Here is a 27,320-nt window from a genome sequence, read left to right on the forward strand (position 1 = left end):
AACTGTGCCCTCAAGGCGTTTACAGCTGAGCAGAGAGGAGACGTTTACAGCAGGAGCTGCAATTCAAGGTGGCTTTCGATAAATGCAGTTGGAGTAGGCTAGTTAACTAAAGGATTGAGGGGTTCTAAGCAGCTCCTTAGTCACTTCTGGTTCAGGTGATCAAGAAAGACGTCACAGGGGAGGCCCTTCTGGCCCGGCAGGAACAGACAGCAAGGGCGGGAGAAGCTCCCTTACCCTTTGCATGTACAGTCCGGCTTGAACACCAGGCTGGGACTATGGCCCCTCCAGTTTTGGTAGGGAACCCCAACCCTCACGAGGGTCTCACTCTCTTTCACAGATGGGAACCAAGGCTCAGAGGGGTCCCAGGCAACTCTCCTGGGGTCATAAGTGAGTGAGTGGCAGGCTCCAGGCTGGGGTCCAGGTCTCTTACCTCTCCAGCCCGGGTTCCGCCCCCTACAAAGTTCTCGTTAGGAATCTGGCTGCAAGGGAATGAGGGAACGCTTAAGATGGTATTCCCAGGGGAGAGGGACACCCAGAGCCGGCTTCTCAAGGCCGTGGGGAGGGGCTTCAGGCTTTGTTTCCTGCTCCCGGCCAGTAAAGGTCAGTAAATGCTCCAGAAATGCTGAGGACAGGCAGCAGCTCTCTGCCCTTGTGTTTTAAGTTTTAGAACAGTAACAACAGAAACTGGCAAACAATCAGCTTTTCTTTCCTGCTGTGGGCCGGTAAACTTAAAAAAGAAGTGGGAGTTGGGGATTAATGGACACACATTGCTGTTTATAAAATAAATAAACAAGGACCCACTGTGTAGCACAGGGAGCTATGGCCAATTTCTTATAATAACATATAACAGAAAAGAATCTGAAAAGAAAACCTATATGTGTATGTACTTGTATAACTGAATCACTGTGCTGTACACCTGAAACTAACATTGTAAATTAACTATACTTCAATTAAAAATTGAAAAGAAAAGAAAAGAAGTAGGAGGAGGCAAACAGAAGACTGACTTAGAATTGTCAACCTTTTATTTTGCCACCTAAGAATATTTGGGGGAAAAAAGAATTTTATATAAAATAGGAAAGCTACCATTTTAATAAAGAACAATTCTTTAAGTAGAATAAATTCAGATTATGAAAAATATATTTTACCTTTTATTTTTTTCCTACTTTTTAAATTTCGCCTTGGACTAGGAAAAACCACATCAGGTGGCCCCATCTGCAGGACTTAGAAACGACTTCAGGCTGAGAAGTGCGAACTATTCTGTGACTCACAGAAGCTGGGAAAGGAGGCTTGTGAAGAGCACGGCAAAGAGCAGAAACATCTGGGAGTTTTTCAGGACAACAACACAATTTGTCTCGACAATTTCAGACCTGAAAACCCTCGTTATCTGTAATCCAGGGGACGATTGCTCTGTGAGCCAGAAGAACCTGGCTGGATGAGGGGTCAGCTGTAAATGAGCTTAAACATTGCAGTGTAGGAAAATCAGGTTATGTCAAAACATATTGTTTAACAAAGTTCCCATGCAGTGTCTCCACAAGGCTTAAAGCATATCATGTCATCACCATTCCCCATTGTATTTCTATTAATTTAAAATTTTACTATTCTGAAATTATATCAAGCATTTTTTCCCCTAACCACAATGTAACTATAAATCAATTACAGGCAGGAAAATGGGAAAAACACAAAGGTGGAGATGGAACAACACACTGCTAAGAAAACAACAGGTCAATGAAGAAATCAAAGAGGAATTCAGAAAATACCTCACAAGTGAAAATAAAAAACAACTTTCCAAAATCTCTGAGACTCAGCAAAAGCAGTTCTAAGAGAGGTTTACAATGATTCAGGCCTACCTTGAGAAACAGGAAATGTCTCAACCTAAACTACCATCTAAAGAAATTAGAAAAAGAAGGACAAACAAAGTTGCAAGTCAGCAGATGGAAGGAAATATTAGATCAGCGAGGAAATAAATGAAATGGAAACCAAAAATCCCCCAAAAAACCCAATAGATAAAATCAGTGAAACCAAAAGCTGTTTTTTTAAAAAAGATAAACAAAATTTATAAGTCTTCATCTAGGCTCACAAATTAAAAAAAAAAAAGAGGACCCAAATAAACAAAATAAGAAATGAAAGAGGAGAAATTACAACTGATGTCACACACATACAAAAAATCATAAAAGAATACTACAAACAGTTATATGCAAAAAATCGGATAACCTATACAAAATGGATAAATTTCTAGAAAAATGCAATCTTCAAATACTGACTCTGGAAGAAACAGACAACCTGAACAGACTGTCACTAATACTGAAATTGAATTAGTAATCAAAAATTTCTCAGCAAACAAAAGTACAGACTGGATGGCTTCACAGGGGAATTCTATCAAACATATAAAACTGAACTAATATGTATCCTTCTCAAACTATTCCAAAACATGGAAAAGGAGGGAACATTCCTAAATTCATCCTATGAGGCCACCATTACCCTCATATCAAAACTAGACAACGATACTATAACAAAGAAAAGAAAAGAAAAGAAAAGAAAAAAAAGACAGGCCAATATCTCTGATTAATAAAGACGCAAAACTTCTCAACAAAATATTAACAAACTGAATTCCACAATATATAAAAAGGATCATACACCATGATCAAATTAGATTTATTCCAGGGATGCAAGTATGGTTCAAAATATGCAAATCAACCAATGTGATACACCACATTAACAAAAGGAAAGATAAAAGCTATATGATCATATCAATAGATACAGAAAGAGCATCTGACAAAATTCAATATCCACTGATGACTAAAAACTTTCATTAAAGTTGGTATAGAAGGAATATACTCAATATAATAAAGGCCATTTTTGGAAATCCCACAGCTAACATTATACTTAGTGATGAAAAGCTGAAAGCTTATCCTATAAAATCAGGAACAAGATAAGGGTTCCTATTATTGCCACTTGATTTCACATACTTTTGGAAGTCTTAGTCACAGCAATCAGACAAGGGAAAAAAAAAAAGATATCCAAATTGAAAGGGAGGAAGTAAAACTCACTATTTACAGATAACATGATACTATATATAGAAAACCCTAAAGTCTTCATCAAAAAACTATTAGAATAAATGAATTCAGTACAGTTGCAGAATATAAGATTAATATACAAAAATCTGTTGCTTTTTAAACTAATAATTAACTATCAGAAAGACAAAGCAAGAGAAACAATCCCACTTAAAACTGCATGAAAAAGAATAAAATATCTAGGGACAAACTTAACCAAAGACGTGAAAGACCTATAGTCTGAAAACTGATGGAGGAAACTGAAGATGATACAAATAAATGAAAATGTATCCTGGGTTCAAAAACTGGAAGAATTAATACTGTGAAAACGGCCATACTACCCAAAGCAATCTACAGATTTAATGTGATCCCTGATCACTATCAGGTCATTTTTCACAGAACTAGAACAAGTGATCCCAAAATGTATATGGAAACACAAAAGACCCCAAATACCTAAAACAATCTTGAGAAAAAAGAACAACACTGGAGACATCACCTTCCCAGACTTCAGACTATACTATTAAGCTACAATAATCAAAACAGTACGGTACCAGCACAAAAACAGACACATAGATCAATGGAACAGAACAGAGAAATAAACCCACACACCTACGATTAATTAATCTATGACAAAGGATGCAAGAATATATAATGGGGAAAAGACAGTCTCTTCAATAAGTGGGTCTGGAAAAACTGGACATCTACACATAAAAAAATGAAATTAGAACATTTTCTCACACCTTATACAAAAATATAACTCAAAATGGAATGGTTAAAGACCTAAATGTAAGACTGAAAATAAAACTCCTAGGGGAAAACACAGGCAGAACCCTCTTTGACATAAATCATAGTAGTATTTTTTTGGATCTGTCTCCTAAGGAAAAGAAAACAAAAGCAAAAATAAACAAATGGCACCTAACTAAATTTAAAAGCTTTTGCACAGAAAATGAAACCACTGACAAAACAAAGAGATAATCTACTGAATGGGAGAAAATATTTGCAAATGATATGACTGATAAAGGGTTAATATCCAAAATAAATAGTTCATACAACTCAATATTAAAAAAATTTTTTTTAAATGGGCAGAAGACCTGAATAGACATTTTTCCAAAAATGACATACAGATGGCCAACAGGCATATGAAAAGATGCTCAATATTGCTAGACATCAGAAAATGCAAATTAAAACCACAATGAGGTATCACTTCACACCTGTCAGAATGGCCAACATCAAAAAGACCACAAATAACAAGTGTTGATGAGGATATGGAGAAAAGGGAACTGTTGTGAACTGTTGGTAGGAATGTAAACTGGTGCAGCTACTATGGAAAACATTATGGAGTTTCCATGAAAAACTAATGAGAGCTATCATACCAATCCAGCAATTCCACTACTGGGCATATATCTGAAGAAAAGAAAACACTGTTTTGAAAAGATACATGCACAACATGTAAAGCAATGAAGCTAGAACACTCCCTTACACCATACACAAAAATAAACTCAAAATGGATCAAAGACTTAAACATAAGACAAGATACAATAAACCTCTTAGAAGAAAATATAGGCAAAACATTATCTCCCTTACATCTCAAAAACGTTCTCCTAGGGCAGTCTACCCAAGCAATAGAAATAAAAGCAAGAATAAATAAGTGGGACTTAATGAAACTTACAAGCTTCCACACAGCAAAGGAAACCATAAGTAAAACACAACGACAACCTATGGAATGGGAGAAGATTTTTGCAAATGAAACCAACAAAGGCTTGATCCCCAGAATATATAAGCAGGTCATATGACTTCATAAGAAAAAACCAAACAACCCAATCCAAAAATGGGTGGAAGACCTAAACAAGAAATTCTCCAAGGAAGAAATACAAATGATCAATAGGCACATGAAAAAATGCTCAATATCACTAATCATCAGAGAAATGCAAATCAAAACTACGATGAGGTATCACCTCAAACCAGCCAGAATGGCTATCATTCAAAAGTCCACAAATGACAAATGCTGGAGAGGCTGTGGAGAAAAGAGAACCCTCCTACACTGCTGGTGGGAATGCAGTTTGGTGCAGCCACTGTGGAAAACAGTATGGAGATTCCTCCAAAGACTAGGGAATAGACTTACCATATGACGCAGGAATCCCACTCCTGGGCATATATCCAGAAGGAACCCTACTTCAAAATGACACCTGCACCCCAATGTTCATAGCAGCACTATTTACAATAGCCAAGACATGGAAACAGCCTAAATGTCCATCAACAGATGACTGGATAAAGAAGAAGTGGTATATATATACAATGGAATACTATTCAGCCATAAAAATGACAACATAACGCCATTTGCAGCAACATGGATGTTCCTGGAGAATGTCATTCTAAGTGAAGTAAGCCAGAAAAAGAAAGAAAAATACCATGTGAGATTGCTCATATGTGGAATCTAAAAAGAAAAAAAAAAGAACATAAATACAAAACAGAAACAGACTCATAGACATAGAATACAAACTTGTGGTTGCCAAGGGGCAGGGGGTGGGAAGAGGCAGACTGGGATTTCAAAATTTGTAGATACTGACAGGCATATGCAGAATAGATAAACAAGATTATACTGTGTAGCACAGGGAAATATATACAAGATCTTGTGGTAGCTCACAGTGAAAAAAAAATGTGACAATGAATATATGTATGTTCATGTATAACTGAAAAATTGTGCTCTACACTGGAATTTGACACAACATTGTAAAATGACTATAACTCAATAAAAAATGTGAAAAATAAAAATAAAAAAATAAAAGGACTAAACAAAAAAGTAAAAAAAAAAAAAAAGACATACACACACAATGTTCACAGCACTATTTACAATAGCCAAGATATGAAAGCAACCTAAATGTCCACCAACAGATGAATGGATAAAGAAGATGTGGGAGGTATATATATATATATGAAGATGTATATTCCATTATATCTATATGTATAATGGAATATTACTCAGCCACAAAAAAGAATGAAATTTGGTCATTTGCAACAACACGGAGGGACTTGGAGGGTATTGTGCTTGGTGAAATAAGCATAAGTACTGTATGATATCACTTATATGTGGAATCTAAAAAAAAAAAAAACAAACTGGTGAATATAACCAAACAGAAACAAACTCACAGATATAGAGAACAAGCTAGTGGTTACCAGTGAAGAGGGAAGTGGGGAGGGGCAAGATAGGAGTAGTGGATTAAGAGGTACAGATTACTGTGTATAAAGTAAATAAGCTACAAGGATAGATTGTACAGCACAGGGAGTATAATATTTTTATTATGTTTTATTATGTAGCCAATATTTTATAATAACTTTAAATGGAGTATAATCTATAAATATATTAAATCACTGCATTGTACACCTGAAACTATAATATTGTAAACAGCTATACTTCAATAAAAATAATACTGAAATAAAATTTTACTATTTTACCATTAACATTTTTTATTTTTATTTATTTTTTTATTTCTTTTTTTTTAATGGAGGTAATGGGAATCGAACCAAGTACCCAACTGAGCTATACCCCTACCTCCCCAAATTTTTTTATTTAAAAAAAAATTTCAAGAAATCAGTCAAATGCCAAAAGACATGAGACAGAAACAATAACTTAAATATTAGAGGAAGATAATGAAATATTTGCTTTGGATGATGTGTTTCTAGGAATCAAAAAGGAAACTATGAGATTTAATTTAAAAGTGAGTGAGTACAAGAAACACAAAATGAAAATACGGGTATCATCAGTCTGAAAACGCGATGGAAAAAAAAGATCAAAACACAATCTACGAAATAAACAGTAATAACCATAATGAGACATGAGTGTGACCTATTTAAAGAAAATAGTAAAGTTTTGTGAGAAATAAAATAAAACTTGAGTAAATGCACGGTCCATGCCATGTGCTTGATTAAGAAGACGAAACATTTTTAAATGACCAGTTTTTCACAAAATACTTTATAAATTCAGTGTAAAGTATTCCAAAGTTCATCTGAAAGAACAAACAGGCAAGAATTATATAGAACGTTTGCAGAAGAAGGATCCTGCAGGGGGTTTGCCCTATCAGACACTGTATTATTTACACAGTGTGGCTCTGGCAGAAATACAGAGAAACAGAATCATGGACCAGAGACAACCCAGAAAAAAAAACTCTCCTCATATTAAAAAGATACCACAAATCAATGAAGTAACATTGGGGAAGGACTGAGCCAACTGGCTAGCAGTTCAAAAGGAAAAAAAAGGCCCCTCATCCAGTTCAATCTACTGAAATAAATTCCACATGAATTAAGAGAGTTTAATAACAAAATTTTTTAAGGTAGAAAAACATACTGGATATTTAAAATTCTTCTGGAAAAGAAACACCAAACTGAAAAAGATATTTGTGGTTAACAAATGATCATAGCTTTCCAATCAACAGAGCTGTAACAACTGTATTCGATTTGCCAGCAGCCGGTAAACTAGTACAAACTTTGGGGAAGGCCGTTTGGCAACATAAATAATTGGAATCTTCAGTGTATTTGTACCCCTGACCCAGTAATTCCACTTCTGGGAATCCAGCCTAAGGAAACAATCACGTATAATAAATAATCTCTATCCACAAAGATGCTCATCACAGTGAAAACAATTGGAGACCATCTAAAAATGCATTAAAGAACAATTAATTAAACTGTGCAGTTTTAAAATGATGCTTAGAAACCGTGTGGAATAATGTTTACATTCTATAATGTTAAAGGAAGAAAACCAAGATAATAATTGGACATTCAATGAGAAATAACATTTAAAAAAAATCTAGGTTTATGCATAAAACATTAAAATATTTCATTAAAATATTAAAACACTATATACCCATTATATGTTACATGTATATAATACGTACACTCATTATCTGCTTAATGCCATTAATTTGTTCAAAAACAGGGTGTAAGGCCAAGAGGCATTCAGGTAGTATAGACATCCCCCAAATTTACCAGGGTTCAACTTGCAATTTTTTGACTTTACAATGATGCAAAAGCTATGTGCATTCAGTAGAAACTGTACTGAGAATTGTGAATTTTAATCTTTTCCAAGTCTAACAATTTGCAGTGCCACCCTGTCTCATGATGCTAGACGGTATTTGTCTTTCTCTGTCTTACTTTCACTTAGTATGATAATCTCTAGGTCCATTCATGTTGCTGCAAATGGTAATATTTCATTCTTTTTTATGGCTGAGTAGTATTCCATTGTATATTAATACTGCATTTTCTTTATCCAGTCATCTGTCGATGGACACTTAGGCTGCTTCCACGTCTTGGCTATTGTAAACAGTGCTGCTGTGAACACTGGGGTACACGTATCTTTTCAAAATTAGAGTTTTTGTATTTTCTGGATATATGCCCAGGAGTGGGATTATTGGATCATATGGTAAATCTATTTTTAGTTTTTTAAGAAATATCCATACTGTTTTCCATAGTGGCTGCACCAAATTACATTCCCACCAATAGTGCAGGAGGGTTCCCTTTTCTCCACACCCTCTCCAGCATTTATCATTTGTAGACTTTTTAACGATGGCCATTTTGACAGTTGTGAGGTGATACCTCATCATAGTTTTGATTTGCATTTCTCTGATACTTAGCAATATAAAGCATCTTTTCATGTGCCTGCTGGCCATCTGGACGGGTTTGACCATTCTTGCTTTCACAGTCTTAACTTGGTTCCGTCATCTCCAGCCAGCAGCAAACCTCTGCATCCCAGACCTCCAGAGCAAATCTCGGCGGAAGTGCAGCTGCCTGAGGAGGGGTCCCTAACCCATACTTTTTTCATAGAGTCCAAGAGCCACAGAAGCCTCTGGCACATTCTAACCCTCGGCAGTGAACAAGCGTCACTATTAATAACATTTCTCAATTGGTTACATGTCTGTTTAGTGGTCAATCATGATTCAGATGTTTTTATACTGCTCACATATTAAGTACCAGCCTATGATTCTGTATTTCATTTGATTTTTCTTAGTAGCATGAAATAAAAGGATTACGCACATTTTAAATAATATGGAAAAATAAGCCATGAATTTCCATATTAACCCTCGAGGTCATGTCATCAACCCCCAAAACAACTCTGCTTCCAAAAGTTGGAAGATAAATAGGAAAAAAAATCCAGATAGTAAATGAAATTATTAAAAAGTCACATTTGGTTCTTTAATTAAATCATGGAGATCTTTGAAATTTTACATTGTGAGAAAATCAGAAAAATGGCCTTTTTACTGAGAGAAATGCACCGTTGGATTTTTTCCCCCTTGCTGGTTAACTGAAAGTTAGAGATTCAACTGCTGGAGAAAATATAAGTTAATATTCAGTGTCATTAGCTTGTGTTTTGTCCTAACAGACTACAAATGGTAACAGACATTCGTAAACTAAGGATAAAACAAACTCAGTTAATTATACAGAAAACAATCAAGGGTCAGGCTTCATTTTAAAAAGAACCTTTCTAGAATGTTAAAAGGTCCATGTTGTCTCAATTTAAAAAAATGTTTCTCATAAAAATAGATTTTAAAAATAAAATAAAGAAAAGAAACTTTCTATCCCGTCACGACATTCAGGCAAGGTTTTTGGCAGGCCTACGTGCAAAAGCCTTTTTAAAAATGACCAGGAAAATGGAAACTCTTCTTCACTGATGCTCCCTTTTTGCAGTGAACCAGAGTCGTCAAGACAGAACTCCTTTACTTAATAAAGTGCACTGAAGTACCATGCGCCTGGCCCTTAGTTTGATCCAAAGGAAACTGATAAGAATTAAGAGTGTGGAAACCAACAATTAAGCAAGTTAGCATCAGTTAAATGCCATTCATGTAATAACTTTCTTCCATGATCAAACGTGCTTCTCATACGTGTATTATTTATCTAGAAAGATCTCGACATTTGGTGAAACAGCAGATAAAGATGAAAGCCTTACTCACTGAGAAAGGATTCAGTGTTCAGGCTTAATGTGTTAATCTTTCCAAGTTTCAAGATATTAAAAAACTAAGAAAATTTCCCTTCGCCGTCCTCCAGATATTTTGTCCTTTCTTTTTCAGAAATCGGGGTGGAACTTTAGTGAAAAGCAGCAATCTAGGCAGATCATTGCAGTGGGACATTCCTTTGTGGGACTTTAACTTAAAAAAAATCCAAATAGAGACATGTGCTGGCAGTGGGCAACTTGAAGATGAAATACCACACTCATACACAAGGAGCTGCAAAGCCTGGACACAGGAGTGTGGGACGGGGCTGGGGGTGTGTCTGGGGGAAGCCCCACTTGTTATCAGTTCTTTGACCTCTTTGAGCTGGGTCTGAAGCCTGAAGTAACCAGAGTGGATTTCTGCAGAGCTGAACTCCTGGAGGCTTCAGTCCCTGAAGTCCCGGAGCAGCAAATGTGTCTGGACACATGGGAGGGAGGCAGGCTGCGGGCAGAGCACAAGGAAAGGCAGTGGAAGAGGCTGCAAATTCTGGGCCACTAGCAGGGCTCACGCAGGCTTTTGTCTGTGAGCAGGAGGGTGACAGGATCTGATTTACATCTGAAAAGGACTATGCCAGCTGAGATCAAACTGGGTGGAGTCAGGGAAACCATACAAGGCTCCTGCAAGCACCCCTGTGAGAGACAGGATGGCTTGGGGCCAGGCAGGCAGGAGAGGAGGCAGCGAGAAGGGATAAGATCTGGGATATGATTAGAGGAGAAGATGCAAGATGTAAGAGGAAGACTAAGTTACATCTCTACCTCTTCTCATAAATACAAATACATTCCAGATTTGAGACAGGAGGGAAGGGGACAGGGCATGGCCAATCAAGGAATGAACAGCAATTAACACCAAGATGGTGGGAGATTCAACTCCCAGTAGACCTTTAGGTCCAAGATGGCTGGAGATTTGATTTCCAGTAGACCTTGACCTTGAGCTTCATTATATGCTCATTGTAATATATGAGCACGGTAAATGGTACTCCCACCGGTGGCATGACAGTTCTCAGGCTGGCCATATTAGGTCAAAAAGTGGGCAGTGGCTCAATTCCTGGGAATCGCTGCCTCTTCCCCAAAGTAGTTGGAATAATCCTCCCACTTGTTAGCATATGAAGCTACCAAGCCCATAAAAATTAACAACCCACACCTCGTGGCCGCTCTCCCTTCTGAGTGAGATGGCCTGCACCCTGTCTATGGAGTGTGTATCTCTCTGAAAAAATCTTTCACTCAACTGTGGCTCGCTCTTGAATTCTTTCCTGCACAAAGCCAAGGACCCTCACTTGATGGGGCGCATCCCAGGGGCTCAATTGAGACTTGGGACACAGCCATCCTCTCATCCCACATTTTCCTGTATCAGATTGTTCGATGAGTTAAGATAAACTATTGAACTGAAAACCAGGTAAGGACTACAGACATTTTACAAAACAAGAAATAACAGAAATGACCATATTGAAAGATTTCAGTATCACTAGTAATGCAAACTGCATTATATAAATGTAAATTAAAACAAAAAGAGGATGCTTTTCCCCCTGCACTGATTAGGAAAGAAATTTTAAGATAATTGTAGTGGGGGAGGGTATAGCTCAAGTGGTAGAGAGTGTGGTCTAGCAGGCATGAGGTCCTAGGTTCAATCCCCAGTACCTCCATTAAAATAAGTAAACCTAATTGCTTCCCCCCAAAATATAAATAATATCAATAATTTTAAAAGACAGAAAATTTGGAAAGAATATAAATGTTCAAAAATTTGAAAATAGTCAAGTAAATTATGGTGTAAACCTACACTGAAATACTATGTATCTATTAAAACTGATCTTCATTGGACAACAGTTTGGTAGTTTCTTACAAAACTAAACACCCCCTCACCATGTGATGTGGCCATCACACTTCACAGAATTTGTGCAAGTGAGTTGAAATCTTAGGTCCACACAAATCTGCACCTTTGGGAAAGATGGGATGTTTACAGCAGCTTGATTAATAATTTCAAAACTTGGAAGCAACCGAGATGTCTTTCAATAGGGTGAATGCATAAACTGTGGTATGCCCATACAATGCAATACTATTCAGCCAAGAAAAGGAAAAGGAAAATCAGCCATCAAGCCACAGAAAAGCTTAAAGGAAGCTTAAATGCATATGACTAAGTGAAGGAAGCCAATCTGAAAAGGCTACACACAGTATGATTCCAAATATATGACATTCTAGAAAAGGCAAAACTATGGAGACAGTAAAAAGATCAGTGGTCGCCAGGGGTCAGGGAATAGGAAGAGAGATGAATTGGTGGAGCACAGGATATTTTTGGAATGGTGAACTATTCTGTGTGATACGGTAATGGTGACACATGTCATTCCACATTCGTACAAACCAACAGAATGTACAACACAGAGTGAATCGTAACGTAAACTATGGATTTTGGATGATAATGAGGTGTGAGTGTCAGTTTACCAATGATAAGAAATGTACGTCTCTGGTGCAGATGTTGACAGTGGGGGGATGAACATGTGTGGGGGCGGGGAGTACATGGGAACTCTCTGTACTTTCTGCTCAACTTGGCTGTGAACCTAAATATGCTCTAAAAATAAAGTCTGTTAATTTTTTAAAATTCAGAAGAAAAAAATGATCTTGAAAAAATACTTAATGCTAAGAATATTCAAAATGTGTGATGTGTTATTACCTGGAAAAAGAGTATAAATATGATCTACAGTAAGATTCTAATTTTTTTTGTTTTTCTCTGTGACTTCTTGTAGTCTTCAAAATTTCTACAATAAACATGTACTACTTGTGTAACCAGGAATGCAGAGTTAATGTAATTTAAAAGTAATAACAAATAGCAAGGGTCAAAGAAAGCTAAGAATGTTAATTTGGGAAATAACAAACCTCCTTCAAACTTCTTTTCCTTTCTAAGCAACCTGCCTATCTATTTAGGGATGCTAAAACCCATCTAATATGAACAACCTCTAAGCCCCCTGCTTGCATAACAAAGTTTCCTGGAATATTCACCCACAGTACCCATGTCACTTACTGCTCTTTAAAAATAGAACTGAGAACAAAAGTGCTCTTGAAAACTAAAAATATAAGAGAAGGGGGAAAAATCAATGAAAATTTGGAAGATAAAGTTGTGAAATTATTTCATAAAGCGGGGGGAAAAGGATAAGGAGGTGGGAAATGGAGATTAAAAAAGGCTAGAAATGAAAAGATCAGTGTGAAGGTCTCAACAAGCTAGGAAGAAACCACCACTAAACAAATTCTCCAAACTTGGAAGATATTTTCTAGTTTTAAGTTTCTACCTGTAAGTTTAAAGTGCTCATCACAACGAAGAAGAAGAGAACTACTTCACAGTGTGTCCAAACACTAGGGATGAAGAGAATTTCCTAAAAATCTCCAACAAGGAGAGAGGAACAAGGACACACAAAGGACTGAAGATCAAAATGCCAATTAGGGACAACACTGGAAACTAGACGAAGTTAACTGACAGCTGCAAAATTCAAACAAACTGACTTCAAACCTAGAATACTACACCCAACCAAACTATCCAGTGGGCAGGTAACAGAAAGATGTTCTCAGATGTTCAGTTTACCGCCTTTGACGCCATAGCAGGTGTCATTTTTCTGTTGATGGTAGCCTGCATGACAGACATCCTCCCTCATTCTTGCTAACAAACCCTGATTTCACTCATACACTAAGTGTTCATCTGTTTCGAAGGAGATGGATCCTTACTAGAAGCCAGTTATGGTAATTCCATTCCCTTTGCTACAGCCTCAGAAGCAAAGTAAAGTTGGCTAAGAGGTTCTGAGCAAAGGATTTTCTGGCCTTTAAAAAGAGGCTCAGCAGAGAAAAACGGTTCACTTTTTGCCTCCAGTTATTGCTGTCTGCATGTGACACCTGCCACACGGCAGCCACCCTGCAGCTGGCCCAGGAGGCCACATCCTCACACCTGATGCTTAAGGAATCGAACGTTGGAAAGAATCTGTGTTTGAAAATATCACTAAGCCCACTCTGCATCGCCCTAAGTCCCAGCTTACCAGTCAGTGTCCTTTTTGCTTGAGTCATTTTTAGTTGGCTCCTAGCTGGAGCTAAAAGCATCATGAACTGATAGATACCCCTTCTCAAAAAGCTAGTGGAGGAGGCTGCCCTGGGGCCAGGAAACAGGAGAAGGGAGGGAATTCCTGGAAGACAGAGAAATGACACCCAAAGAAAACAGCCATGCAAAGTTCTAGGGGCTCGCTCATCTGGATGGAGCCAGAGGACGAGGCTCCGGGAAGGTCCCCAGGGAAAACCAACAGATGATGGTGTGTGACTACATGAACAGGCACATTAAGAAGGACGCCATCATTTTCTTCTTTTTTTTTAAAAAACACCTTTATTGTGGTATGATTCCTGTAAACTACATATATTTCAGATATACAATCTGATGAAGTTTGATAGATGTACACACCCATGAAACCACCACCACAATCAAGATACCTAACATTTCCATCACTCCCCAAGAGGCGCAAATTTTAAACTCCCGATTTATCCCTTCAAATCCCCTTTATCCCCTGGTAACCATAAGCTTGTTCCCTATGTCTGTGAGCCTGTTTCTGTTTTGTAGGTAAGTTCATTGGTGTCCTTTTGTTTTAGATTCCACGTATGAGCGATATCATATGGTATTTTTCTTTCTCTTCCTGATTTACTTCACTTAGAATGATGATCTCCAGATCCATCCATGCTGCTGCAATTGTCATTATTTTATTCTTTTTTATGGCTGAGTAGTATTCCTTTGTATAAATATACCATCACTTTAAAGAAGGTTTCTGAAAGTCAACGATGGCCGTTAACTTGAGAGTCATTTAATTCCACATTCTTCAAAAAATCACAACTGTCTAGTAGTTTCCTTGAGGCTGGAGTTGGCCAAAGGTAAAATGAAGAAAGCAGAGTTTGTCCTTGGCCTCCTCTGTCCTCAGGTCTTCCTTTCTCCCACCTTTGGGAAAGCACAACGTCCGTCTGAGCCAAACCCACTGAGCTGGGCCCCTGCAGGCCACTCTCCCTCTGCTCCACAGTCTTCCTTCCCCTGCCTTCTTGCTCCCTTGAAACGTCAAAGACCTGGTGTCAGCTGTCTGGTAGCGGGAATCTGATTCATTAATTTCCAGATAAAAACAAGTACCTGCTTTATATAGATGTTAACCTTTGAAAAGAAAAGACTGAATAATTTAAAAGTGATGTTTCAAGGTGATCATCCAGAGAGAAGAAGAATCTGATGCTTTTCAAACCAACTGATGGACAAACGGCTTAGGAGTCAAAACCAAAATTATCCTTCCTGAACCTACAATCTCAGCAGCTCTGGGTACAGGCCCGGCCCCCCCACACCACGCACAGGCCCACCGCCACTTTCGGGACGCAGATCCCTGGCAGGTGTCATGTGCACACCAGGCTCACAAAACGTTCTCAGGAGAGCTTAGCATCCTTACCCGCCAAATATAACATTTTCGGCACTGGGGCCAAAGTGGAGTCTGTAGTTAGAACCCAGGTCCCCAGTGAGCAGAGTGGCTAGACCCTCCCAGGGCCAGCCACGCTCATCAGGACCCGGGGAGGCCCAGGCCTCCCAAAGCACCCACCTGTGGGTTAAGCTGCCGTGGCCAGAGGTGGGAAATGACATTGGCTACTTAAGTATTCTTTAAGTCCTCATCATGGATCTCAGCCAAAGCAGTGGTTCTCGAAGGACCCAGATTCATGCACCACAGAGGGCTGGGATATCTGCACTGAAATCAGAAAACACTCGGAGAGGCAACGTGATATTTGTTTATTTGTACTCTGAAAACCCACTGGAGGAAACGCCTTCTCTGGAAAAAACACTTTGAACGTTCCCTCACCTCCCCAAATCTAAACTGACATCTAATACCCACTTTCCTCGCAGAACAACAGGAGGCCGTGGAGACAGAGCCTTCTCCATGAAGAAATGACACAGTGTCATAGAAACCCAAGAAGATCAAAATAACGGTCCTTATTTTCTAGGTCCACCCACTTTTTTCTTTAACTTCAAAGCTGGTTCACGTGGTGAAATCCTGCGGTGGAAAGAGTGACCTCCCTGTGTGTCCTCCACCCAAGTTCACTGCTACAATACCTGAACCTTTGCCAAAGTGCTCGGCCTCGCCCTGGGAAGTCCGAAACACAGCCCTGTTTCTGAATGCTTTTACCACTCCCTTAACCTTTCCACTTTTAAAATATTTTCTGAAATTCTGCTTACTTTTAGATCTTGAAGACTGTTTATAGGAAGGAAAGCATTCAAATTAAAATTCAATTTTAATGAACGCAAGCAGTGGAGAGTATGCTTATTTCCTGCATGGAGACGTTTTATTAAAACATCTATAAAGTTTTGGGGCTTTCTTTTAGGTTTTTTTTTAATTGAAATATAGTCAGTTTACAGTGTGTCAATTTCTGGTGTATGTAGTGTTTAATTAATTGATTGATTGATTAATTAATTAATTAAAACACTTTATTGTGGTACAGTTCCTGTACCGTAAACTACACAGATTCAAATGTACAACTTGACAAATTTCGATAGATGTATACACCCATGAAACCACCACCACAATCAAGATACCTAACATTTTCATCCTTCCTCAGGAGGTGCAATTTTCAAACTCCCAATTTATCCCTTCCCGCCCCCTTTATCCCTGGGTAACCATAAGTTTGTTCTCTGTGTCGGTGAGTCTGTTTCTCTTTTGCAGATAAGTTCATTTGTGTCTCTTTTTTTAGATTCCATATATAAGTGATATCATATGATATTTTTCTTTCTCTTTCTGTCTTACTTTACTCAGTATGACAATCTCCAGGTCTATGTTGCTGCAAATGGCATTTTTTATGGCTGAGTACTATTCCATTGTATAAATATACCACATCTTTATCCGGTCATCTGTTGATGGACATTTAGGTTGTTTCCATGTCTTGGCTATTGTAAATAGTGCTGCTATGAACACTGGGGTGCATGTGTCTTTTTGAATTATATTTTCCTCCAGGTATGTGCCCAGGAGTGGGATTGCTGGATCATATGGTAAGTCTATTTTTCGTTTTTGAAGTCACCTCCATACTATCCTCCATAGTGGCTGCACCAACGTAACGTTTTATTAAAGTTGAAAATACTTATAGTATGTAGCTCTAACAATCTTGCTAATAATTCAAGTGACAAAAATGGACTTACTATCAGTTTTATAGGTACTGATGTGCATAATGACTAGTATCAACCCCCATCCCAGCAGCTTGAAAGATATGAGACCCATCACCATATCTCCTGAAAACAGCACAGCACAGGGAGGCCCTGACTTAGATGCGGATGATGGATCCTCTCTGTGATGGGTTAAACTGGAGGAGGACAAGAGATGAGCAGAGGTGGAATTAAATGAGCTGGGAGCCTGAAAGGCAGGGAGAGGACAGCACACACGTGGGTGGCGGGAGCCGTCCAGGAGCACAGGGTACCCGGGACCAGTCATGGCTGCAGGGGTGGCCCCAGTTGCTTTCACATGGGAGGCCAGTCGGTCCTGCCACAGCAATCTTGGGGAGAATGGAGCAAACCGAGAGTGCAGTGAAGATGAGGTCACACCCTCTCTCCTGAATCTGTGCTGCCTCGGGGGGTTCCGCAGCATACTTGGATGCTGTCAAACCAGCAGCTGCCCATTGGCCACCAAGAGTTTGTCCCTATGTTTCGGGCTTAGGGCCGCAGCGCACCAGATCTGCTCACTCTCCCACCTTAACTCCCAAAATCAGCAGTTTGAGGAGCTAAAGCTGGGGTTTCTATCCCGGTGGGCGTGGGAACTGGGCAGGGCAGGGTGGAACCCACTAGCAGATTCAGCTGAAGAAGGAGGAGGCAGGAAAGCAGGGAGGAGGGACATTCCGTCTCATAATTAAAGCAAACCTTATCATTAGTCGTGCTAACCATGCATTCACGTGTTGACTCAACCAAGGCTCCGGTCCTGGGAACTTAAAACGCTCCAGGTTCAGTTATCCATGTACATACATATATTCATTTTCAGATTCTATTTCATTATAGGTTACTACAAGATATTGAATCTAGTTCCCTGTGCTGTACAGTAGGACCTTGTTGTTTATCTATTTTATATATAGTAGTGTGTATCTATAAATCTCGAACTATCATGTTGTACACCAGAAACTGACACAACATTGTAAACTGATTATAGTTCAATTAAAAAAATAAAAAATAGAAACGCGTACCAGTTTCTATGGGAGGAGCTACCGGGAAACCAAAACACGGGACGTGGTTTGTTAACAGTCTAATGAGGAGAAAGATAAGCAAACAGCTATTTAGGTTTGGATTAAATACCAGGTTGGACCATACAAAATTATCTTAGAAAACAGCACAGTACAGAAGGTTGCAGAAAGGAATATTCTGGGGGGTGATGGAACTTCTCTGCACCTTGATTGTAGTGGTGGTTATAGAACTCGATGCAGTTGTTAAAATTCCCAGAACAGCACACCAAAGAGAGTGCATTCTACTCCGTGTAAATTAAAGGATACATTTTAAAAGCAGCTGAACGTCGACCGAACAGACGCTGCAGTACCGGCAGTCAGTTTTGCAGGTGCCCGGGAAGCAGAGATGAGCAGAGATTGACAAGGGAGTAAAAGATGGTCTTATGTGTGACCCTCACTGCATCAGAGCTTGGAAAAACAAAGATGCTCTCAGGAGATGAGGAAGAGGAGGATGGGGAGGTGAGCATCGTAGGTATGGGAACACCACGAGTGGGCGGAAAGCCATGCAAACTCAGTAGGTATGGAGAGAGCACAGGTCAGGCCGTAGAAAATTCATGAAAGGAAGAAGGCCCCCAAAATGGGGCAGATTGGATATTGGAGATCCCTAAAGACCATACTGACTGGACCAGTTTTATTCTACAAAGATATAAGAGTTAAAAAAATTTTTTTTTTAATTGAAGTATAGTTGGTTTACAATGTTGTGTTAATTTCTGGGTGCAGTACTGTGTTTCGGTTATACGTATATATATTCCTTTTCATATTCTTTTTCATTATAGGTTATTACGAGATATTGAATATAGTTCCCTGTGCTGTACAGTAGAAAAGTGTTGTTTAAAGACAGTTTTTGGTGGTGGGGGCAGTAATTAGGCTTATGTGTTTATTTTAATGGAGGTACTGGGGATTGAACCCAGGACCTCGTGCATGCTAAGCACACGCTCTACCACCGAGCTCTACCTTTCCTCCAAGGATAGAAGAGTTTTACAGCGGGGGAGTGGTGTTATTAAATCTATTTCAGAAGGATAACCCTGGTAAAAATATGGAGGATTTATGTGCTGTAGGAGGTATCAGAGACAGGAAAGCGATTCAGTGAGGTTTCCCTTCCCAGGGTCTGCAAATCTCTTGAGGTGATCGTAACACTGTGTGTGCCCGTGTACACCTGCGCGTCTATGTATTTTCTCAGGAAGAGGGCCTGGGGCTTTCATTGGATCTCCAAAGAGGTCATACCCTCAAAAAGGTTAAGAACTACAGATTTAAAGTTCCCGTGCACAGTGACGGGGTGGGAGCGGCAGGTGTGCAGAGGACAGCAGAAATTTGTGAGTCCTGTTTAAAAGACTGCATTCTGAACTTGGTGATTAAGTGGTGAGTGAGTGGAGGAGAATTTAAAGCTGACAATAAAGCTTCTAGCTGGGCGATTTGGAAAGTGGAATGAGGAGAGGAAGGGGGAGAGGAACAGAAGGGGGTATCATGACACCAAGAACAAAAACAATAATAATTTCACTTCAAAGAATTCAATACTTAACCTTTTCCCTGAGCTGGAGGTTGTGGTCCATTTTTACTGGCCCAATTATTTCTGGCTAAAGACAGAGATAAGATGAAATCCAGAGGATCCTGTTTGCATATAAAAATAAAAAGCAGATGAAAAAACAATCTTCAAAGTCTTTTTCAGAGTGACTTCTCTTTCCACGTTTGCCTCCTTTCTTGCTCATGGCATTAGGAAACTTCAGGGAGACAGTATCTGCCCCAGGCACGTGAGGCAATTAATTTATCATATATAAGTAAAGTAAGCTAAAGAGAGCAATCTAGACAGTGTTATTTTTTTCAAATGTACAAAACATTTCATATTACTTGAGGTTTTTACTCAAAGTTGGGTCCAAGACAACGTAATTGCTCACCTCTGGCATTTTAATTTCTAAGCGAAACAAACATTTCCGTGGATTTCAAAGCCAATTTTTGAAACATCTAATCTAATCTCATTACCTAAGTAAATGAAAGAACTCCAATTTTAAAATAAACCAACATCAGCTTAGTATGTATTTCATTCCAGGAGCCGGCAAAGTGATCCACGGACCACGGAACCCAAGTGTCCCAGTGTGCGTAAAAATGCAGATTCCTGGGTCCCACCCAGACTTGGTAAATCAGCACCTCTGCAGTCGGGTAGGAGGCTGAAGTCTAAGCCACCCAGCCTGAGCCTATGAAAGCCACTGGTGGATGCTCCATTTGCAGGGAGTTTTTTTCACTGCTGATTCTATTTCACTTCTAGTGATCAGTTTGCTCAAATGACCTGTTTCTTCTTGATTCAGAGCTGGTGGACTGTCTCTTTCTAGAAACTTGTCCATTTCTTCTCGGTTGTCCAATCTGTTGCCATACAGTCACTCACCGGATTCTCTTCTGGGTTTGTTTTCGGGTTTGTTTTTTTTTTTTGGTATTCCTGTGGTGTTGGTTGTAATTTCTCCATTTTCCTTTCTTATTTTGTTTCTTTGTGTCCTCTTTCTTTTCTTCTTGGTGAGCCTAAGAATCAATCCTATGTGACTCTCTTTGATTCCACTGATCGGAGGCTCTGTTTTTATAAGGGTCATCGTCAATTTAAAGATGGGGTTCTTCTTCATGGATCATAATTAAAAAGGCCGATGTACCTCCATGTTAATATATGGTCATCACAAGTTAGGTTTGAAACCAATTTCCTAATTAATTTTAGTGTATCATTCTATGGCATCAATTAAGCAATACTTATGGTTTAAATTTAGCCAAATTAATGCTAATTTCTTTTGACAACTTTGGAAGTGTATTTCAACCCTGTTTAGATAACTGACAAAAAGACATTCAGGATTGAGCCCCACAAAGGTTTCCTTGCTATTACGTTTTCTGCTTTCTTTCAGAAACGCCTCATCCCATCAGGACACAGAGCTGTTTCTCAGCTGTAAGTGAACAGACACTCCCCCGAGGAGCCCGGAGTCCCCAGAGCCTGGGTGCAGACGCTGACTCCACGCTGTGACCACAGCTCCCAGGTGACGGCTGCGCTGGTATCACCTGCAGAGCTGGCTGGAATCAGCAGACTGGAGGGATTAGAGTGGCATACCCGTCAGCATATGATCACCCTGATAAAAAAAACTAGTGATGCCAACTCCTAATTAAAAAGGGAGGCAGTACACATGTGTTACCGCCTGTCTCTTGAATCATTGCTCCCAAGAAAGAAAGATACAAAGCCACAAGGGGAAAAAGATCAAAGTGGAGGGGAGGTGGCACCATCCTGGGGAAGAAGGAAAAGGAGTCACCGATGAGCGGAAGCAGCGCTGCAGCCAGGAGCCTGCAGGGGGTGGGCCACAGGCACCTTTCTGCTCTGAGACCCAGGCAAGCTCCAGGCTCAGGGGCACTGGCAGCGACCACACTGGGTAGGTGGGGGTGGGTGGGGAGACAGAGCTGAAGACAGGGGGACACATGGACCCCAGGTCCACCCCCGCCCTCCCCCACTGCACAGAGACCGCTCAGTGGAAGGGCCAGCTTGCTCAAGGGCTTCAATTTGCTCATTAGTGACTCCCCTTGTGCACGTAAACTGAAAATGAAGGATGAGAGACGTTTCAGGAAAACTTTCCAACAAGACAGAAACCAAAAGGAATTCGAGGAAGGAGTCTTGAACAGTTAAAAGACTACTGACAAAAAATGTCCAGGGGAGCAGTGTTGAAAGATCACACACTGCCGAGAACAGAGAAGAGCTGAGGGACATCGTCCAACATCAACTTAACAGAGAAGAAAGGTGTTTATCAGGAAACAAAGGAAGAGGGGAGAGTAGAGCTCAGTGGGAGAGCACGTGCGTGCATGAGGTCCTGGGTTCAATCCCCAGTGCCTCCATTAAAATAAAGAAGTAAACCTAATTACCTCTCTTCCCCGCCTGCCCTACCCCCCCACCCCCGCAAAGGAGTTAAAAAAGAAACAAAGGAAGACATTTTCTCAAAATCAGCAAAGGTCAAAGGGCCTTCCTGGTGCCCAGCAAACATGAAGACAGACCATTTGAGGCACATTGTGGTGAAAAGGGAGAGAAGCTGCCAGGAGCTTTCACAGAAAACAGCAGGTCCACCTGGGAAATGGGAGAGTAAAATGTAAAAAAGAGTAAAAAGTGTCACAGCAAAGCTCAGAGGTACAGGGGAGTGGAATAAGGCTCTTCAACATCAGAGGAAAACACTCTTCGGGCAAGAATTCTAACTAAGCCAACCGTCCATCAGGAAGGAGGCAGGAAGGGTTTGGTCTCCATCAGAGAGACACAGAGAGGTCGGCCACCCCCCAGGGCACTGGGGGTTAGAGGAGGGCGGGAGGGCTCCCGAGCCTCCCAGCTGTGCTCTCTGGGTGCCCACCCCATGCCAGGCGCAGTCCGTCACGGGTGGACAGGACACGGCTCTGATCCTCAGAGAGCTTTCATCCTCACGGGGACAGACACCTCACAGACCTGGCCTGTTAGGTGAGGTGCTGAGGACAGTAAGCGACAGGGTGAGCAACAGGGTGTGACAGGGCAGAGAACGGAGTGATCTCGGGGTGGGATGAAGCCCTGAGTAGTTGGGGGAAGAGTGGTCAGGAGGGGGGCCCCAGGCCCTCCCGGTCCTCACTCAGGATGCCCTCCTGGCCACATGCTCCCAGGACAAGGTCCCCCTCGGTCCCAGCATCTCATGTCCTCTGGATCCTCTGGGAGGCTTTGCCCAGCAGTGAGGCTAAGCAGCCCCGGTCACCACAAGTCTGGACCCTGGCCAGCCCACCCTCCCCCTGCATGCACTGGGGACCCTGCAAGGGGGATGGAACTTGGACAGAAAGGGCACAGGGAGAGAGGTAAGTCCAGGCCCAAACGGGTCTAGGCAGACACGCCAGCTTATGCGCCTCCAGGCGTTTCTGTGTGTTTCCACGAGCAAGAGCAGGTGTTTCAGCCTCATTAGCGGACGGAGACCGAGGCACCACCAGGTAAGGAGACCACCCAGGCTCACAGGCCACACTGGCTACAGAGCCCAGCCTATCACCCGGGCCTGCTTCAGAGATGCCAGTTCCCCTCCCCCCGTCACTTTTCTTTTTCTCCTGGCCAGGGAAAACACAGCTCAGGTTGTAAGTGATTCACAAGAACGAAAGTGCTCCCAACTTAGCACGTATAAAATGTAACTCTGCTCCTCCCGGAATTTCTCCTTGAGCTGTCGTTTTCTCACCCTCCCCGCCCCACCTCCCGTGGTACCAGGACTTGGCTAGACTTGCTCCACCTCAGGCTCGAAACAACCACGATTCTGGTGGGGTGCAAATGCGAAAGGATGAAAAAAAGACAACCTGGAAGGAGAGAGGAGTTTCAGGGGTTGAATCGCTAGCATCACTGCAAGTTCCCGTCTGGGACTCGCCACCCCCACTTCATCCCATCTGTGGGTTGCAGTGATGTGCTCTGGGCCAGGCTCGTGCACGGAGGTGCAGGGGGGTGGGGGGTGGGGGACCGCCCAGGCCAACGCGTGGAGTCAGCAGCTCGGTCCTGCTGAGCAAGGAGAGGACGGGTGGGCCCATCTCCCTCGGGGTCTGGCCCAGCTCCCGGAGCTGACTCAAGAACTGAGTCATCATTTGCAACCTGCAGACAGGCAACTCCTTAGCCGATGGAAAACGTCCTGAGTTTCTATGGTACCCAACAGTGAAATCATACTCTCGTAGTTAATCCTCAGAACTCCAGCTGGAGAGAAGCACATCAGTGTCTGCAATTTACTTGAAATAAGTCAAAATGTAAAAAGGATGGCGGGAGGGAGGGAGGGAAGGAGGGAGGTTGGGATGGACATGTGATAAAACAAGAAGAGTAAAATGATCAAGGTAGAATCCAGCTATCACATACATGAGTATTCACTGTGACATTCTTCACCGTGGTTGTATTTTTGAGATTTTTCGTGATAAATTATTGGGGGGAGGGTCGCCCAATCATCCTGAATTAATTTCAATACCCATGTGAATGATTTGTTCAACAGCCCAGCTTCCAGCTTCCCGGTGCTCAGTACCTCAGGGGCCTCCCCTCCGCTCATGGCCTCGATCCTCACTGAGAGCAGGGCTGCCTGTGAGGAAGGAAGGCGCTGTTTCTTTAGACCAGATTCCTTTCATTTCAGCTCACTGTCCTCACCAGTGCTTCCACCTCAGGAAGATCTCAAGAGCCTGAACCACCGCCCACTTCTCCATCATTTCTTTTTCCCGCATCCAGCAGAGATCCCAGGGGTCACGAACCAACCACACACATTCTGTGTGTATGTGTGTGTGTGTAGCTTTGTTTACAACTGCAAAAACTTGGAAGCAACCAAGGTGGTCTGCAGTATGTGAATTGATAAATTATGGTCCATCTAGACAACGGACTATTTGGCATTAAAAAGAAGTTGGCTGGTTGGGGTGGCGTGGGTGTAGCTCAGTGGGAGAGCATGTGTTTAGCATGCACGAGGTCCTGGGTTCAATTGCTAATGCCTCCATCAAAAAATAAATTAAGTAAATAAATAAATAACTCTGATTATCTCCTCCCCACCCCCCCAAAAAGGAGTGTGCTGTCCATACACGAAAAGACATGGAAGAACCTTAAATACACATTGCTGCGAAGGAAGTCCATCCGAAAAGGCTGCTGTCTTATTCCAACCATGTGACATTCCGGGAAAAGGCCAAGCTATGCTGACAGTAGTATCAGTGGTCAGGGGCTGCAGGGGAGGACAGATTAAGCCAGTGGAGCACAGTGCGTGTCTATGGGGCAGCAGAAACTGTTCTGTGTGACACTAACATGGTGGGTAGGTGTTATTACACATTTGGTCAAAACCACAGGTCGACCAACACAAAGAATGAACCCTAAGGTAAACTCTAGGCTTTGGGTGATGGGGATGGGTCAGTGTAGGTTCAACAACTCTACCCGTCGGTACCTGTCGGGTGCAGGATGTTGACAGTAGAGGAAATGGGGGGATGTTTGAGAACTCTGTACTCTCTGCTCAGTTTTTCTGAAAGCTTACAACTCCTAAAACAACAACAACAACAACAAAACCCCACTAATTAAAACCAGATTATAGTCCATAGAGCTAATACTGGAAGCAGAGCAGCAGTCACTTTCTGGAAACCCTCGGGTACCGAACCCAGACATTCCTGTCTGTACTCAGGGCATCAGGCAGCACAGCGCTCACTGGGCGCAAGTCACTCCAGCTGTGGGCTCTCCACCATTTATTCATTTTTTCCCCTCCTGATTACTAGTAAGGAGATGGAATTAGAAATCAAAAACTTCCCAACAAACAAAAGTCCAGGACCAGCGGGCCTCACAGGTGAATTCTAACAAAGATTTTCTTTTTAATTGAGGTAGAGCTGGTATATAACATCATATTAATTGCAGACGTATGACACGGTAATTTGGTAATTGTGTACAAGACAGAGTGACAACTACAGTAGGTCCAGTCACCGTCACAACCATGCAATTACCTGCCTTCACCCATTTCTCCCCCCATCCCCTTCCCCTCTGGTGACTATTCATTTTTTTTAAATATTGTTCCTAGAATCCTAATTTTTTAAAAAATTTGTTAATTTTTTAACAGAGGTACTGGGGATTGAACCTAGTATATCATGCATGCTAAGCATGTGCTCAACCACTGAGCTATACCCTCCTCCCTGGCTACTCATTTTTTATTAAGACATCCCCCATCTGAAAACACAGAATATGTCACGAATCTGCAAGTCATCCTATGCAGGGGCCATGCTAGTCTTCACCGCGTCGTTCCGATTTTAGTACATGTGCTGCATCAGCACCTTCCCCAAAAACAAGCAGGGCCAGGCATCGGGGAACCAGAGGCAGGAAATAGCCCAAGCAACCGCCACCTTCAGGGAGCTTATCTGGAGCGGAGAAGCCAGATGTCCAGCAGGAAAAGGGGGACCTACCTCCCACCCTGAGCTCACTGCATCTCTCCTGTGCTGGAGCTCTTTTCTGTGGCCTGCGTCTTCCAAGATAGCTCAGTCCCCTCTTATTTTGATGGAGCACATCTCTCAACAGCTTATACATCTTTTATTATTACGAAGTGTTTTAGATCTACTCAAGAGGAGAAAGAACTCTATGAGAAACCCATTCCCTCAGACTCAACAACATCAAGATTTGGATATAGTTGCTTCATTATCCCATTTCTTCTTTTGCTTTTCATTCTCCACTGAAGCTCTTTAAAGGAACTCTCAGTTCTTCAACACATCTCTTTAGAAAATGTGGAATTAAAAACCCATAGCTACCACAGGGAATTCTATTCAATATCTTATAATAACTTTGAATGAAAAAGAATATGAAAATGAATATATATATATATGTGTGTGACTGGGATTTTATGCTGTACACCAGATATTGACACATTGTAACTGACTATCTTTCAATTAATAAAACTAAAACAAAACAAAATGCAGCCACAATGTCACTATCCCATAGAACAAAATTAAAAATAACTCCTTGCTATCGTGTAAGATTTTAGTCCATGATAAAAACATTCTGATTGAAAAATGTGTTCTTCCCCAAAGGGGTTTCAAACAGGATCCAAACAGTGTCCACCTGTCTTTTCCCTGGAGCCACATGGGTTTCCCGGCTGCTTCGTCGTGGAGTCAGCCTGACCCCACCTTTGTTTATTTCACACCATTAATCTGCGTGTTGCTTCCAGCTGACCCACATTCTGGATGTGTCTGCTAGTTTCCTCACGGTGTCATTTGTTTAATGTCTCCCTTTCCCTCCCATATCTTCTGCAAATAGAATTAAGCTCTGGAAGCGTGATTAACTCTGGGCACACTCTTAGGCAAATACACCTCGTAGGCAGTACTCTGTGCCTCCTGCTGCACCCACCTGCTGACACCTCGGTTAGGAACCCGGCAGCAGACGGAGGTGGTGACCGCCCAAACTCCATGCAGCAAAGACTGCCCCCCACCTCGACCTTCCATCCGGTGGTTTCATCCATCAACAGTCACCGCCCCCGTCTGTGAATTCATCAAGGGTTGTACAGTAAGGAGTTTCTAATCCTTCCATCCCTTCCACAGCTACCAGTGGGAATTCTTGAAACCCAACTTTCCCTTATGAGTTACAGTGATCTGTTTAC

The 27,320-nt window shown here is 41.4% G+C and overlaps 1 protein-coding gene and 1 non-coding gene across 7 annotated transcripts in view; both read right to left on the reverse strand.

Moving 5' to 3' along the window:
• Positions 1–27,320, reverse strand: part of TJP1 (tight junction protein 1) — a 234,821-nt gene that overhangs the window by 147,331 nt on the left and 60,170 nt on the right. The window lies entirely within an intron of this gene.
• LOC116149459 (U6 spliceosomal RNA) lies at positions 25,906–26,007 on the reverse strand. Its single transcript, XR_004133071.1, has one exon. It is a non-coding gene; the product is annotated as a U6 spliceosomal RNA (small nuclear RNA).

Source organism: Camelus dromedarius, chromosome 29 (assembly GCF_036321535.1).
Source record: "Camelus dromedarius isolate mCamDro1 chromosome 29, mCamDro1.pat, whole genome shotgun sequence".
Lineage (NCBI taxonomy): Eukaryota > Metazoa > Chordata > Mammalia > Artiodactyla > Camelidae > Camelus > Camelus dromedarius.